The sequence below is a fragment of the Gekko japonicus genome, unplaced genomic scaffold (assembly GCF_001447785.1).
Source record: "Gekko japonicus isolate JY-2015 unplaced genomic scaffold, Gekko_japonicus_V1.1 scaffold287, whole genome shotgun sequence".
NCBI lineage: Eukaryota > Metazoa > Chordata > Lepidosauria > Squamata > Gekkonidae > Gekko > Gekko japonicus.
This window is the reverse complement of record NW_015167065.1, coordinates 587794-604072: the sequence shown is the minus strand read 5'-3', so window position 1 is coordinate 604072 and position 16279 is coordinate 587794.

The window sequence follows — 16279 nt, the reverse complement described above, 5'->3', positions numbered from 1 at the left end:
TTGTGGGGAGGGGAAGGGAAAGTGATTGTAAACCACTCTAGAGAAGAAGAGAAGAGATTGGATTTATACCCCCGCCCTTCACTCGGAGTCTCAGAACGGCTTACAAACACCTTTCCCTTCCCCTCCCCACAACAGACACCCTGTGAGGTGGGTGGGGTTGAGAGAACTCTGGCACAAACTGCTCTTTCAGGAACAACTGTGCCAGAGCTTGTGACTGACCCAAGGTCACATCAGTAGGTGCAAGTGGAGGAGTGGGGAATCAAACCCAGTTCTCCCAGATTAGAGTCTGCACACTTAACCACTACACCAAACTGGGTCTCTATGGGTGCCTTCAGACAGGCCGTTTAGTCCGCTTTCGGCATGCTTCAGTAACGGATTTTATATCCACATTCACACACCCAACATCTGTGCACCACCCCCAGCCGTCGCTTTCCGGCTCAACCCCCCTTTAAAATGGAGTATTTGTTACCAGGTCCCCAAGTGGTGTTTTCCTGATTCTCCGGTTCTAACTGCACTTTTCTGATGTCTGATCGCTCCTGCGGTGTCAAGCCACTTCCGGTTTAAACCCCCTCCCCGCTCGAAAGCTGCCCAAGGCTTCTGCTTTTCACCAGCCATTTTTTTAATGCATTGGTGGTGTGCACATAGACAGAGTTCCACCACCACGTTTAGAAAACTGACATTTAAACGGTCACTTGTTTTAGTGTTTAGACGAGTTCGGGATCTCACGGAGGCCATTTTTGGGTCAAACATTTAAAGGGAAGTCTTTTGTTGGAGGAGTTGGATTGATTCGCCCTGGTGGTTCTGCGCATGCACCATAATAGTTTCCCCCCTTCTATGAAGGGGCACCTATGTGCATGCGCAAACTGAGGAAAAATTTTAAAAACCCGCTGACACACGCTCCCGTGCATTAAAATGTAGACGCCAGGGAGCGACATGACTGCACGGTGAGGCAGGATAAGGGAGGTAAGTGTGATCGCAATTATCCAGATCAAATATAATCCGGTTAGAACTAGAGCAATTTAACCCACTCTCAGCATGCCGTCTGACCGCACCCTGGGATTCCAAGTGAAGGAAGGATGGGGTATAAATCCAACTTCTTCTTCTTCTTCTACATTTTGAGCACAGTGGCTTAACCAAGCACGCCAAGCTTCTCTTCCAAACATGCCTCCCTATAGTCCAGCTAACTGTTTTCCGGTACCTTCCTTGGTAAATTGTGGTCTCTGTTAGTTTCCATGTTCCTTGTCTTCTTAAAATTGGGTTGCTAACTTTTCCATTGTGCATGGTTCTTCCTTCTGCCCAGGGTCTCTAAAAGTTCAGTCTCTGCATCCTGGCAGGACACATCCGGTCTCTTGCACATGTAGGCATATGAAACTGCCCTATACTGAATCAGACCATTGGTTCATTAAGGTTGGTGTTGTCTACTCAGACCAGCAGCGGCTCTCCATGTTCATGAGGAGAGGTCTTTCACATCACCTACTGCCAGATCTTTTTAACTGGAGATGCCAGGGATTGAACTTGAGACCTTCTGCATGCCAAGTAGACACTCTATCACTGAGCCACAGCTCCCCCCCCACTTGACCTTCACAATCATTTATTAGTCACCTTTCTCCCTAATGGGACCCAAATCACCTTCAACAAATAAAACCACAGTTAAGGCACAATCGAAGAAATATAATTTAAGAATATAAAAAGAGACAGGGGAAAACTGTCTCCTAGGGCCACAGGGCATGAGCCACAGGCTAAAAGTCAAAAAGTAAGAGCCCTTTGGATTGTGCCCAAGGGATCATACCTCTGGCCAAACCCAAGAGATATATCCGAGATGGGAAGAGCAAAACAAAAAGTACAGCTAAGATGTGACAGATGGCAACAGGGCTCCTCCCATTCTGTTCTCCCTCTTCACCTCCTCGCTCAAGCACGGCATCTATGGAATACTGCTGGAACCACCAATGTAGTATAGAGCAACTATGTACTTTCATGGTAGCTTTAATCAAAAGTGCGATCACTCTTTTTGGCTTTTAAGTAAGGTTATCAACCTCCAGGTGTGGCCTAGAGCGGAACTCCAGACTACAGAAATCAGTTCCCCGCAGGAAAATCGCTGCTTTGAAGGGTAGACTCTATGGCATTATTTATTTATTTATTTATTTATTTATTTTTATTTAAACCCAGTCCTCCCTGCCAGAGGAGACTTATTCAGCTTCGAAGCTCAGTCTGTCAAAGACAGGTCCTATATGAGAAATCCTTTAAGGAAATAAGGGCTTGTCCCGATATTAAATGTAGCAACTCTCGTGAAGAAATGTCTTTAGAAACCAGGAAGTAACATTACAATACAAGGAAAACTCTTACACAATATAAGTTGACTTGCTTCTGATGAAGTTATGATATGAAACCAAGCAAAAGCCGGCTGCTTTGTAAAGTTCTACATTCCTTTGGCCGTTAACAGCAACTAATGTACTGAAGTTCTACAAATTCTTTGGCTGTTGGCAGCAACTAGTGTTCTGTTTGAGTTTATTGTAAAGTTAGTATATTAAGAAATTTGTATCACATTGAGATATTGTATGGTTAGGTCAGTGGTGGCGAACCTATGGCACGGGTGCCAGAGGTGGCACTCAGAGCCCTCTCTGTGGGCACGTGTGCCATCGCCCCAGCCAGGCCCAGGCCATCATTAAAGTGTCGAATTATCTGCCAAATAATTTTAAGTAAATGAAAGCATTTGGGATTGCTTTCCTTGCTTTGTTTGGATCATCTTAAGTTAATGTATGAGTTGTTTTTTCTATAGTAAAACCTCAGTATTCAGGTTAAATTGCCGTGTTGGCACTTTGCGATAAATAAGTGGGGTTTGGGTCGCAGTTTGGGCACTCGGTCTCTAAAAGATTTGCCATCACTGGGTTAGGTTATATACCTTGTTGATATTTTGTATACTCAGATACTATTATAAAGTATAAAAGTGATTGTATTAGCATACATATTTAAGTGTTTGAGTGAATTAATTATACTAATTTTGGCCCCAGTTTTGCTATCTCTATAGGGTGGATATAGGGCATAGATTATCCAGCTGGGGTTGGGCAATTTAATGTGACGTCTCACTTAAACACTTGGCAAAAGAGTTCCGTCTTGCAGGCCCCTCCCCAGGATCCAACTGTTAAGTTGCTCACTTAATAAAGTAGTCGGAGAGTGATTCAGCAAAGATTCAGCTTTATTCAGCAACTCAAACACAACTCCAACACAACACAGATCAACATCTGATAGCCAGAACAGCTTTTACATCGCAGCTGTCCTGCTTTTAAACTCTCCCGGCTAATGTAGCCACGCCTACTGTACATTTACCAAACAATAAGGTTGCATACATAAGGACCAATCATGGACATTCCCGCTCAGGGAGCTTGTTGATAGTGATTGGTTAGGTGCTTCCTGGGCTAGCAGTGTGATTGGATGTATTTGGATCCTAGCCCAGGACGAAGCTTAACATAGCATTTCAATTAGATGTTTTCGTCACACATTATGCATTCAATGGCAGCTTATTGAATACATTACACCAACCCCCTCAAATCTCCGGGAATTTCCCAACCCGGAATTGCCAATCCTACTTTTAAGTGGAGGACAGTGCTGTAGCAGAGCAAACGAATACAATACACAGCATGCAGTGAAAAGCCTTAGCCCCAGAGGTCATTTCGGGGGGGAACGTGGGGGAACGCAGTTCCCCCGGGTGAGGTGCAGGGGGCGGGGCACATGATGAAGCCCCGCCCCCTGCTTTTGGTCGCCCCGCTTCCAGCCCTCATTCAGCCAGGAGGAGGCAGGAGAAGAGGGAGGGTAAGTTGCTTCCTCCCCGCCTCTCCCCACCCCTGCCTGCCTGGGGCCAGGGAGGGCCTTGGCAGGGCTTCCTCACACTCCCGCTGGCCTTGCAGGTCCACCGCTGGGCCCCTGATGTCAGGGGGTGTGGCATATGCTAATGAGTTATGCTAATGAGTTCCCCTAGCTCTTTTTCTACGAAATGACCCCTGCTTAGCCCTGTATGGATGTCAACAATCACAGACATGCCAAGAGGAGAATGGGATCAGGTCCACTGGCCCAGCTCCCCTCCCCATGACACTTGCTCAACAGAATGCCTGCAGCCCATTTGATGTACGCAGAAGAGTCCACACATAGGCTCTTCCATGCAACCAAGAAAGCTGCAAAAAGGAGCATCCCAAGCCGTGTGGACAAAGGTGACATCAGTACACCAGTACAGGAGTTACAACATCTGCACAGGGTGTGTGTGGATCATGAAGAAAGGGAATGTGCGAAGGAAGGTGCAGGGCCAGTTCTCTGCCTAGCACCCAAATGGCTGCTTGGAAGTCAGCATGTTTTGAAGGATGCCAATGTGGCTTCCCAGAATCACAATCGGATCTCCAGACTACAGAGATCAGTTCCCTTGGAGGAAATAGCTACCTATAGAGGGCAGACTGTATGGCACCACATCCTGCTGTGGTTCCTTCCTTCCCCAAACTCTGCCCTCCCCAGGCACCAACGGCAAATCTCCAAGAATTTCCCAAGCTGGAGATGGCAGCCCCAGCACTTGGGTTGCCAGTTCCCTACCTGTTGCCAGAGGGGGGCTCCAGCCCGCTGTTCGGTAGATCTGGTTACCATAGAGTTTTGTCTCAGATGCTAGATTTATTTTATTAAGATTTATACCCCGCCCTCCCCGCAGAGCGGGCTCAGGGCGGCTTACAAGGGGCAAAGCCCATATAAAACAGATAAAAGCAATAAAACATTCATGACAGTTAATAAAATTATACTCAATTTAACAAGATGGTCTCCAGATGGTTCTCCAGGGTGATGTTATCCTATAGCTCAACCGGGTAAATCCAGTGGCCACACAGAAATTGTGGCAGATCTTCCTGGGCCATCTTTACCCCGATGTTGTCCACCTCATTGGTGGCGGTGGTAGTGGTGGCCCCTATGTTAAAGCCTGGCGGAAGAGCTCCGTCTTACAGGCCCTGCGGAACTGCATAAGGTCCCGCAGGGCCCTGATCTCCTCCGGGAGCTCGTTCCACCAGGTAGGGGCCACCACTGAAAAGGATCTGGTCCTAGTTGTGGCAAGCCTTGCCTCCCGGGGGCCTGGAACCACCAGGCGATCATCCCCCCCCCCAATGTGCCCTGTGCAATCATCCTCCCCCCCAATGTGCCCTGTGTGATGATACCTACGGGTGACATCATCGCGCCAGGCATGTTGGCACAGACGGGGCTGCTCAGGGCTGGGTTCCCCCCACCGGCCAGCTGAGCGGCAGCAGATTGGGGCCCCTGAAAGTGGGTAAACCCCCGCCCCCACTGGGGGGACGGCAACCCTACCTAGCACCGGAGGAGGTCCATCATGTCTCCTGAACCCAAGCCTTTCAAAGCCATAAAGGTGAACATCAACATTTGACATTGAGCTCCAACGCACAGTGGCAGCCAGCATAGTTCTCCATATATTTTGAAGGATATTGATCTCTTGCTTTGACCTGGATCCAGCTTCATCTTAAATTCTAAAAGAATCAATTAAGAAATAGCAAGAAGACTCTTGGGGTGGGTGGTTTTTTGGAGGGATTGGGGGGGGGGGCTATGTACAGAAAGGTCCTACCATGGCCAAGTCAGCAGGGAGACAACCAGTGGGCCAACAATGTTGGGCTTCCATTTGTAATATCTGAATTGATAACGAGGAAGGTGTTTCGTCTCCATTCCCATTCCTTTCACAGCCTAATTATGAAAGACGGGGCGGGGGGGGAAGGGGGACCAGCCATGCTCCGTCTTTCACATCTCATTACATTTATTCAGCTTTATTACTAATTCTTTGTTAATATAATTTTCACCCTGGGAACGACATTTTTTTTTAATCTAGTTACTCTGATACATGAAACTCCTAAAGCAGGAAGTCCTTGATCGCTACATCATATTTCTCTGGGTATTTTAAGTGACACTCACCATATTGTTCCAAGCTGGCTTTATCAGCCAGCAGTCCTCTGGAGGTGCACGCACTCGCTCGGCTCTCCAGTTCCTTAAAGAGGTTTTTTATCTAGCTCGGTGGCCTAGAGAGACGAGGAACAGAAACTGTATGGAAAAGCTCATCTCGGTGCGCAGATCTCTCTCTCTCCCTTTCACCTCCGACGCTGTTGCTTTTCATTTTACATTAGCAACGTGCCAAATTACATGACACCGCAAATGTACCTTAATCCTCACTTCCCTTACCTTTTGCCACCTGTTAGTGATACAAACCACCAAAGAATTTACGGTGTCGTGGTGAGGCTGGGCTCATGTGAGTTCAGTAAACAGGTCCCCGAAGGAGAGGAAGTCACAGGCGCTTTACACGCCTCACAATGAAATGCCAACCCAGAGGACAAGCTCTCTAATCCCACCAATGATGTTCCAAAAGCTATGATGGCTACCAGCCGACAATACCCACAGACCTCAATCCATTTTTATCGTATTCTGGCTGCAGTGCTATATTTCCTGCCTCCCCTTAGCACCACACATACAGTGTACTTGAAAACAAAAATCTATAATATTGATCCCGCAATGTCACCACAATTATTCTTTTGAAACAGCCATTGAAAACAAATTACATCTGCACTGCCTTTTTCATCCGATTGCTCTGGGTGAGCAATGCTCACGGTAGCCCCTAGCGTTTTCAGTGTTAGCACTGTGTCACTGAAGACAGCGCGAGGAAGAAAAGATTGGGGGGGGGTTGGATTCAAGAAGAAAAGAAAAAGCACCAGCAACAAGCTTAAAATGGGAGAGAAGGAGAGGAAGGCGTCAAATTAAGCAGATGGGGAAAGGGCGCTATGTAACCTAATGTGAGGTTTAAATGTTACTTTGGCTGTAAGTGAATCATAGTGATATGAAGTGTTGTACTGGTACTGGTACTGGTACTGGTATGGCTGGCTCAGCCGGCCCCTTCCACCCACCACTTCTGCAGCTAAACACAAGAAGATGCTGATCTAATTAACGTTCACAGAAACCACACAAAGATCACAAAGGACTCGAAACCACAGTTCTGTGTGTGTGTGCGTGCGTGCGTGTGTGCAGCCAGCTAGGGTTGCCAACTCCAGGTTGGGAAATAGTTGGAGATTTGGGGGCAGCGCTGGGGGAGGCCATTCCCCTCCCTGAAAGAAGAAGAGTTGGTTTTTATACCTTGCTTTTCTCTACCCGAAGGAATCTGCAAGCGGCTTGCAATTGCCGTACCTTCTTCTCCCCACAACAGACACCTTGTGAGGCAGGTTGGGCTGAGAGAGTTCTGAGAGAATTGTGACTGGCCCAAGGTCAACCAACAGGCTCCATGTGCAGGAGTAGGGGATCAAACGCAGCTCTCCAGATTAGAGGCCACCGCTGTGAACCACTACACCATGCTGGGTCTCAAAGATCCTGGATGTCTTAAAGTCAACCAAAAATCAAGTAGGGAGAGAAGTCAAAATACAGCTGTGATGTTTCCTGGACAGAAAATTCAGAACGCTGTGAGCATGACACCATCCTTACAGGCCTCTTCTGAAACTTTACTGGTGGTAGGAAGCACTATTGTGTTGCAGCCATCTCACAACTCACAAAACCCCATAGGGTTTTCAAGGCAAAAAGGTGACTCTGCCATTGCCTGCCTCTACGTCATGACCCTGGGCTTCCATGGTGGTCTCCCATCCAGATATTCACCAGGGCCAGACCTGCTTAGCTTCTGATATCTGATGAGATCAGGCTAGCCTGGACCATCCAGGTCGAGGTGAAATATTACTGGGTCAACCATATCCATTATCTGTCTTCATAGAACAAGACATCAAAAGTTGAAAATGGAGCAACAGATTTGTCATAATCCCCATTCCTCTGCAATCTAAGAGAGAGAAGCTGAATATGTATTAAAATAGTTGAGTAGACAGAACTGGGCAACAAACACGAAAACAAGGAGGCCTAATATTTTTGCAACCAGTACAGAAACATCCACATTTCAATTTACCCAACTCCGTTTTAGATTCTTTCACAATTTCCTCTGAGCCAAAGCAGTTTAGCAGACAGTAACAAGCCACATTTTTTGCCTCCTTCCCAAGTTCTCAGATCCAAGAAGCCCAGAAGCAAATATGACTTCCCAAGTTGGGTCGATTCGCACAGCTCTTCTGACACATCAAGAAATGGATCGAATTGGCCCAGGACTGCCACTGCTGCTTATGGCAATGAAACTGATAGTTGCACCATCTGCACTATCTCACCTTTGGGCTGTTTTGATGCTTCGTTCCCCTTTCTCACACGCCAGAAAGGTAATGCAGATCAGCCTTTTAAAAACATCTCCTGGCCTAGATTGCTTGTGTTGACCCCGTTCAGTTGATTTCCATTGGTTGACTCAGGTTGTGTTTTTTTTTTGGAAGAAAGAAAATTCTAGTTTGTGGCCTTCTTTTAATTTTCCTTACACATGTACATTTCATTGCTGGTAAACAATTAAAGCATTTTTGCCACCCTGGTAGTTTGGGTCAAGGGAAATTTTTTTGCTAAACTTTGACCACACAAGTCACCGTAGATGGATCCAGCAGCATGGAAATGCTAACTTTGGAGTATTAAGAAAACCAATAGCCTTGTTGACATGAACACAGGAGCCTAACCCCTGAAGCCTCCTGATATGAAGCATTGATTTTTCTGTCTGGGCATAGTTCTAAAGCCATTCATTCTGAATGGCCAGAACTCACAGGCTTGGAGAGAGGAGAGAGAGAAATCGGTTCTTTCCAATTTTACCTCCAGGCAAAGTTGAGGGATAAACTCTACATTTTGGGATATGATTTGTTCAAGCCATGTTTAGTGAAAGCTTGTAGCTTTCATACACATACACGCAGTTTTGTCAAGGCATTGAACAGCAGCACTAAACTAAAACCTGAATGTCCAATCCTTTATTTTTCTCTGAATCAGGTAAAACTTTTTTTAAAAAAACATTCAGATCATCAGTTTAGAAATGGAGTCCTGGTAATTACAAATGGGAAGGCGGTACATTCGTAAAACCCGACAGTAAGGGATCATTAATATACTAAACAAGTGGGTTGGACCCAGACTAAATCTTCCACTGAGAGAAGACAGTTCCATCGGCAGAATAGAACTTTCCTGTGTTTCTGATCTTGGGGGACAGAAGATCATCAGGAATGGCATGATGAGAGGCAAATTGGGGGTCTCCAGCAGTATTGGAGCATTGGTGGAAATTAACCTCCTCTTCCATTAGCGGATAATTAAGTCTGGATTGAACCCACGATCCGGTAGTATCTATTTAATCTTTGCCTGAAAGCATCAGGTAGCGAAAAGTCCTGTCGCTTTAATGGAGAAGGGCTCCTTCTGCTGTCATTTTAGAGTACAAACTAAAGTATGTTACAAATTAAATACGGAATGTTCTAACTGTATTTATTTCATGCATGCTTCATCTTATTTATTTTTAATGCTGCACCTGAGCATATACAAATAAACCATCGTTTCTCCTGGGGGGCCCTCCCCGGCTTTTTGATACATATAGCTAGCATGGTATTATGGTTAGAGTGTCAGATCAGAATCTGGGAGATCCAAAATCGAATTACCACTCTGTCATGAAATTTTGGTTGGGTGACCTTGGGCCAGTTTTATACTTTCAGCCTAACTTACCTCATGGGGTTGTTTTGAGGACAAAATAGAGGAAAGAAGAACATTGGGTCCCCACTGGGCGAGAAAGGTGGGGTATAAATGAAGTAAATAAATAAAAAATCATTGTGAATGTTTTCATCCGGTCAATTTTCTCTGTTAGGTTTCTTGTTCTGTTCACTGGTTTTACTACATGCCATTATGTGCAAAAACAAAAACCAGCACCATCATCTGTTTTACAATCAGATTTCAATATTTTGGTCAGGGAAAAGATGATCACAATTTTATCCCAAGCACTGAAGAGCCATAAAGGAAACTCCAGCTTTCAAGTCCAACCGGAGTAATCAAAAGTTTAGTAACGTCCCTAGTCCGGTTCTCTATTTTCAGATGATGAGGTCTGCTCAGTGCAGTCACTAAAAGCACAAAGAGTCTCGATAAAACCACCAACCTTTCCTCAGTAAAACATCAAGAAAAGCAGCAGCCTAATTGCCAGGTAAAATTCCTGTCAGGATCATAATGGAGTAAAACAGCAGTCAGCTCACAAAAAGATATTCCTGGCCAGGAAGAAAAGGAAATAAGTACTTCTTGGCCATGCACAAATCAGCAAAGTCAACAAAATACCTAGACACACAGACAGACAGAGCCTGCCTCGACGGGGAGGGTGGGGTATAAATTGGAAAAATAAATAAATAAATACATTTCTCATCAGGTATCTAAAGCTTAACAAGCTCAGGAGAGTATTCCATATTTGGAGTGCCACCACTGAAAAAAACCCACCCTATCTCTAGCTACCACGCCATCTTACCTCTGAAAGTGTGGGCACACAAGGCCTCTGCTGCATAGCTGATGGGCAGTTTTGCATGGGAGTAAGCTGTCCTTCTGGATCATGGAGGCTAGCTGTGTATCAAGTCAGATCCATTTGAACTTGCTGCCATCCACACTTAGCATGAATCACATCTAAGATCCCCTTCTTGTTCCAGAAGGGACACAGAAGTAACTACCAGAACTTCAAATGGACCCAAACTAAAAAACAAAAAACTTCAGTCACAGCTGAATTCAACTCAAAACATTTCCAAAGTAGCTAGTGATTTGATTCCCCCATATTCAGCTTTCTTCCTTGCCCTGCGGCCAGTTTAACAGCCATTCGCTTTCTTTTCTTTCTTTTTTTTTGCCTGCGTGATTACAACAAAGCAGTATCTTCAGAAAGACCCACCAGTTACTTGTTATTCTGCAAATAAGATCACCCAGCTTACTTATTCCACAAATAACAGTCATGTTCACTTGTCATTCCTCAAATACTACTGCCAGATGACTTGTTATTTTTTCAAATGCATCCATGCCTACTCATTATTCCGCCTAGAGTAATTACGACATTTCCACACTTGTTATTCCTCCTCATCCGCTGCTGCTTGCCTTTACTCAGTTATGGCTCGCGTACAGCTGATACGCCTCCCTGCCATTCCTTCTTTTACGGCTGCTGTGACATGTTCGCTCCTCTTTGAGAAGCAACTACCCTCTCCAATGCGTATTTTAATAAGTGCAGGGGTCAACAGTCATCTCTCCTCTGCACTCAGTTTCTCCATTACTTTTTGTAGGGTCCAAGGAAAGATGCAAATAGGCCGACTCCAATTTGCCATCCCAAAAACCAACCTCATCAGGGGTTCTACGCGCCCTCAGAGAAGTGTCAAAAGAAAGAGTTGAGCATGTTGCATAGGACTGTTGCTAATAAGGGAAACAAGAGTGCTGTTAGCTTTAAAAGATACAAAGAGATATATTTTACATGCAAGTCAAAAATACTTGGGATTCTGTTCTTATCCTCTTATTTGTATGGCAAATGAATCTTCAGTTTCCTCCCTCTTTACTCATCATTGTAAAGAAGCCCCTTATGTCCGAAGGACACTGCAGATTTGCTCTCCACATCTGCAAGCACAACGTTCCAATACCTTTTAATACATTTTTTGCCCAGCCGATGCACACTTATAGTACCGATGTCCAGAGATTATACCATATAGTTGCTTGTAAGAGTAAGAAAGGCATATCATGGGCCTTTCCTTAGAATTCAAACTAGTATTGGTTGCATAGATGTGTCATTATGTGCATGTACACAGATGTCCATGCAGACATATCATAAAAATTGGCCTACGAATCACCGGATGCAATTTCCAAGCACACACATGCATACACAAACCCACCCCTCAGATTTATCCAGAGCAATCTTCCATTTTCCTCTTCAGTCACCTGCTCAGATAGCTTTCCAGTACAAAAGGGATTCTCTATTTATTATTACTCAGTGTTGTGACTTTTGAAATAGATGTACAACTGATTTAGGAGCAAAAATAGAGTCAAAACCTCCCCCCTCGCCCCCCAAAATTAATGCAAATAATGCGTTGATTTTTTTTTAGCTTGATTAGCCAAGCCAATGGAAAATTCCAGAAAACGTACACAATTATTTTAACTGTCAGAGGCTGGCAATTGTAATTGACATGATTTGTACGAGATGCAGTGTAATAACTGAATATATTAAAAAAAATCGCACGGCTTGATTACCAGGCGAACATTACTAGTGCCACAATATTATTAACAACACAATTATCGTGGCATCCCTAGGACACGCTCTTAGCACTTCAATGCATTAGCGAGCCTTGGCTAACGAAGAAAAAATTAAAGTACAGCAAATTTCAAAGCACCAGTTGTACCCAATATCATTAAAAATTTATAAAACTTCCCCCCCACCATCGCTGCCACCACCCCGAACATGACAAGTGTTTGGTTTAAAGGAAGATCAGCCACAAGGAAAGGAACAAAAAATATCTTTTATTCTTTGTCTCTTCTCCTCTTCTTCTTTTTCTCTTGTGTTCTCCCAGACCTCCTCCTGTCCCCCCTCCCCGCAACCGCCAAGCACCTCAATCCAACTGAAATATGTAACCATTACAGAGTGACAGTTTGACACCCAATGACCTGTCAGAACATTCATCTCTCAATGTTTTATTTTAGTGAGGAGCCAAGCTGCAGAAAAAATAAGCAAGTTGTTTCAAAGCTTGGAGTGAGATCAAACATTTCTGGCATCTCCACTTACCAGACCTTTGATTTACAATGGATCTGTCAGAGTCTGATTAGACAGTGTGTGTTTAAAAACCTATAGATGTTGCACAATTGCCCCAGCTCCCCCCCCCCCCATTCCTTCACAGACAACATTTTTCCGCTCTTTGTCTGAATGACACGGATAAGTTGGGTTATGCTACGGGAAGAAAAAAAAATTAAAAGAGAACCTTACACCTTGTGAAGGAAAACCAGTGGGTGTTGTTCAAAAAAACCCCAACCCCAATATAACCAGCTACAATTAAATCTTATCAGGAATAAGATACCATTTCCCCTCTCACTTCTGTAAATAATCTACCAAATCTGATTACTTTTAACATGCCCTTTTACATCCAAAGTTACAATAGATGGGGGGGGGAGGGGAACGTGCTATCAAAGCAGCTATAACTTATTACGTGGTGTGAATGTGGAGTTTAAACAAGGAGTCGTGCAAAACAAAACTGCAGATATTAAAATATTTTCACAGTATTGCCATTTGGGTGCCTGTAACTACAAACAAAGGGGGCCAGGCAGGGAGGGGGGGGGAACCCCTTCAAATATATTGTTTCCGTTTGCATCTTGAAGAAAATGGCAGGATTTGTGCTTGGCATTAAAACATGTAATTCCTTAAGACTATATTGTGGCATATGGTTCATTGTAGGAAATTATGAATACATGTCTTTGGAGAGCTTTTGGTTGTAAATTTGGGGCTTTGTACATCCATAACAATGCAATCTGACAAAGGTAATTTATGTAATATTGAGTTAATACTGTATTATGAAATTAGCTTTCTGTAGTAAAGCTGTAATTTTTAAAGAGAAAGACAATACGGCGAAATGAAAACAAAACCAACATTAGCATTTTATGAAAGGTAAAACTAATCTTCCAAAAGTCTGCGCTGTGATTTATTATAATGTGATATTTATGACTATCAGTATATTTTAAACAACCCCTAACGTACAGTACACAACACAGATGGCTCAGGATGGTCCCAGTCTTTATCAGGCAAAGTGTTTACTGGTGGGAGGGTGAGAACTCTGGCCAAAAATAAGGGCCATGGTCCTGAGGAGCTCTGCCTCACTTCCCATGCTGAGAACTTGCCCGCCATTACTGGGTTTCTCATTCAAGATCCACCTAAGAAGCTTCCAAGGAAGCCCAGAGGTTCTTCCAAAAGTCAATCTGAAAACTGCTACTGTCGTGTGATTTAAGGGAATGCAGAGATTTCCAGACTTTCTGCTCACGGGTAATGTATTCTGTATGACCTTGCCCGCTGTAGAACTTCTATGCACGGTCGTAAAAGATTCTAGGACATGTTGTAGGGAAGGTCCACCTCCAGCTTACACTGGATACTTGGGCATTAGACTTCTCCCGCATTAATTGATAATGTTGCTGGAACACACCACACTGTTGGGGATGCACACTGCGGAGGAAGAGTGGAAATAATGGCGATTGTGTCGTGAGAACTGCAATTGCAGCGGCTAGATAATGGAGAGAAAATCAGGTTGCTGCTATGTGGACAATCCAAAGATATCCTTGGGCTCTTGCATTTTCTCTTTTAAGAGCAAGATGATTTGGGGTTTGTAACAAGTTGTGCTTTGACAACCAGGATTCCAACAAGTTCATTCCCGGTTTGGAATCCTGCTTTGCAGAGAAAAGACAAACCATAGCATGCTGGTTCAGACACTATGGCAAATCGTGGTTTGCTGCAAAAGTAGGCATCTAATTTATCTGACCAAGCATAAGGGCAGAAGTGAAAAAGGAAATGAACCTTTGCATAGTGATATGCTGTGATTTGCCATGATGTCTAAAACCAAGCTAGCACCTATGTGATTAAAATGCAATAATGTGATGCTCAGTGGTGGACAAGCCCTTTGATTCCAAGAAAACTTGCCAGCCATTATTAAATTTCTCAGTCAAGACCCACATAAGAAGCTTCCAAGAAAACCCCAGGGTTCTTCCAAAAGACAATCTGAAAACAACTGCTCTCATGTAAGATCATAAGAGAAGCAAATGTTGGATCAGGCCAATAGCCCATCCAGTCCAACACTCTGTCATACAGTGGCCAAAAATACCAGGTGCCATCAGGAGGTCCAGCAGTGGGGCATATTGTTATGAAAAGAATTTTCAGAATATTTTGAAATGAGGGCGCAAAGCTCATGGATGTATTTTTATGGTGTGCTGGTTTCTAATATGCATAAAAGTTCAGCATACCAAACTTTACCCCAGGCCCCAGTTATGGTACACCTTTAGAAGAGGTGCTGAAAAAAATACCAAAGAGGTTTTAAATCTTTTCCCCCTCCAATATGTCTAATATTCAATGTAAGGGTGAGCAATAAATAATATTGGCCTGAGATAAACTGTTAAGTCTTTATAGGCCCCTGCCACATGGCAGGGGAAAAGCCTCTTAAGGCACGGCTTTTAAAAGCCATGCCAACGTTGAGACACCGCGGCGGGATCCCACGGATCCCCTGGCCACGGCGCCTTTTCTCCCCGACGCGATCAAACGCCGGGGAGAAAACACAGGTCAGACGCCTAGGCGGCCGAACTGCGCATGTCGGAGCATGCACAGTTCGGATCCGGGCCGGGGTTGTGCCGGTGCAAGGACGCGCCGGCAATCAAATGCCCCGCTTGCCCCGCTGCGTCCATTTGAACCACCTAAGGTAGGTGGTTCAGTTTGCGGCGGATTTGTGCGGGGAAGGGACAGTTCGGGCACAGAAGCAAGACGCTTCCCAGATGTTGTGGTGTGATCGCGCCGGTTTGATCCAGCCCCAAACTGTCCCGCTCCCGGCCCAAATCGCCTAGTGTGAACGGGACCATAGGGACCCAAAGAGGCACTTTAGGGTATCTTAGGCATATCTAATAGAAATCTTGCAGGGTTTTGAGGACAACAAGAATGAGCTGGATAGGATTTGGCTCTTGTCCAATGATAAAATGATTCAGAAACTGTATAATCTACTAATAGAAGATCTTATGCAAGACGAAATAGTTAAACACGCAATGATTTTGTGGATGAATGATATAGGACATAATATGGAAATTGATAAGTGGTCTAAAATATGGAAATCAATGAAATATTTGAGAGCCATGGCATATAAAGAAAACATCCTTAAAGTGTTTCATAGATGGTATTGGCCACTGGAGAAAATAGCAAAATGTGGGGAGGAAACTGAAAGGAAAAGTAGAAAGGGTCAAAACCATTGGGGAAGCTTGGAAACTATTTAAAACTACGATCCTAGAAGCTAAAAAAATATATATTCCGCAGGTTAGGAAAGGCACAAACAGGTATAGGAAAAAGCCTGCATGGTTAACAAACAAAGTAATGGAAGCTGTAAAAGGTAAAAAGGATTCCTTTAAGCAGTGGAAAGCTAGTCAACAGCCCCTGCGACACGGCAGGGGGAAAGCCGCCAAAAAGCGTGGCTTTTAAAAGCCGCGCCAAAGTTGAAACGGCGCAGCGGGATCCCACGGATCCCCTGGCTGTGCCGCCTTTTCTCCCTGGCACGATCAGACGCCGGGGAAAAAACATGGCCCTGATGGGGAGCCTGCCGAACTGCGCATGTCCGAGCATGCGCAGTTCGGCTAGGCGCCGGGGATGAGCCGGCGCAAGGACGCGCCGGCGATCAAA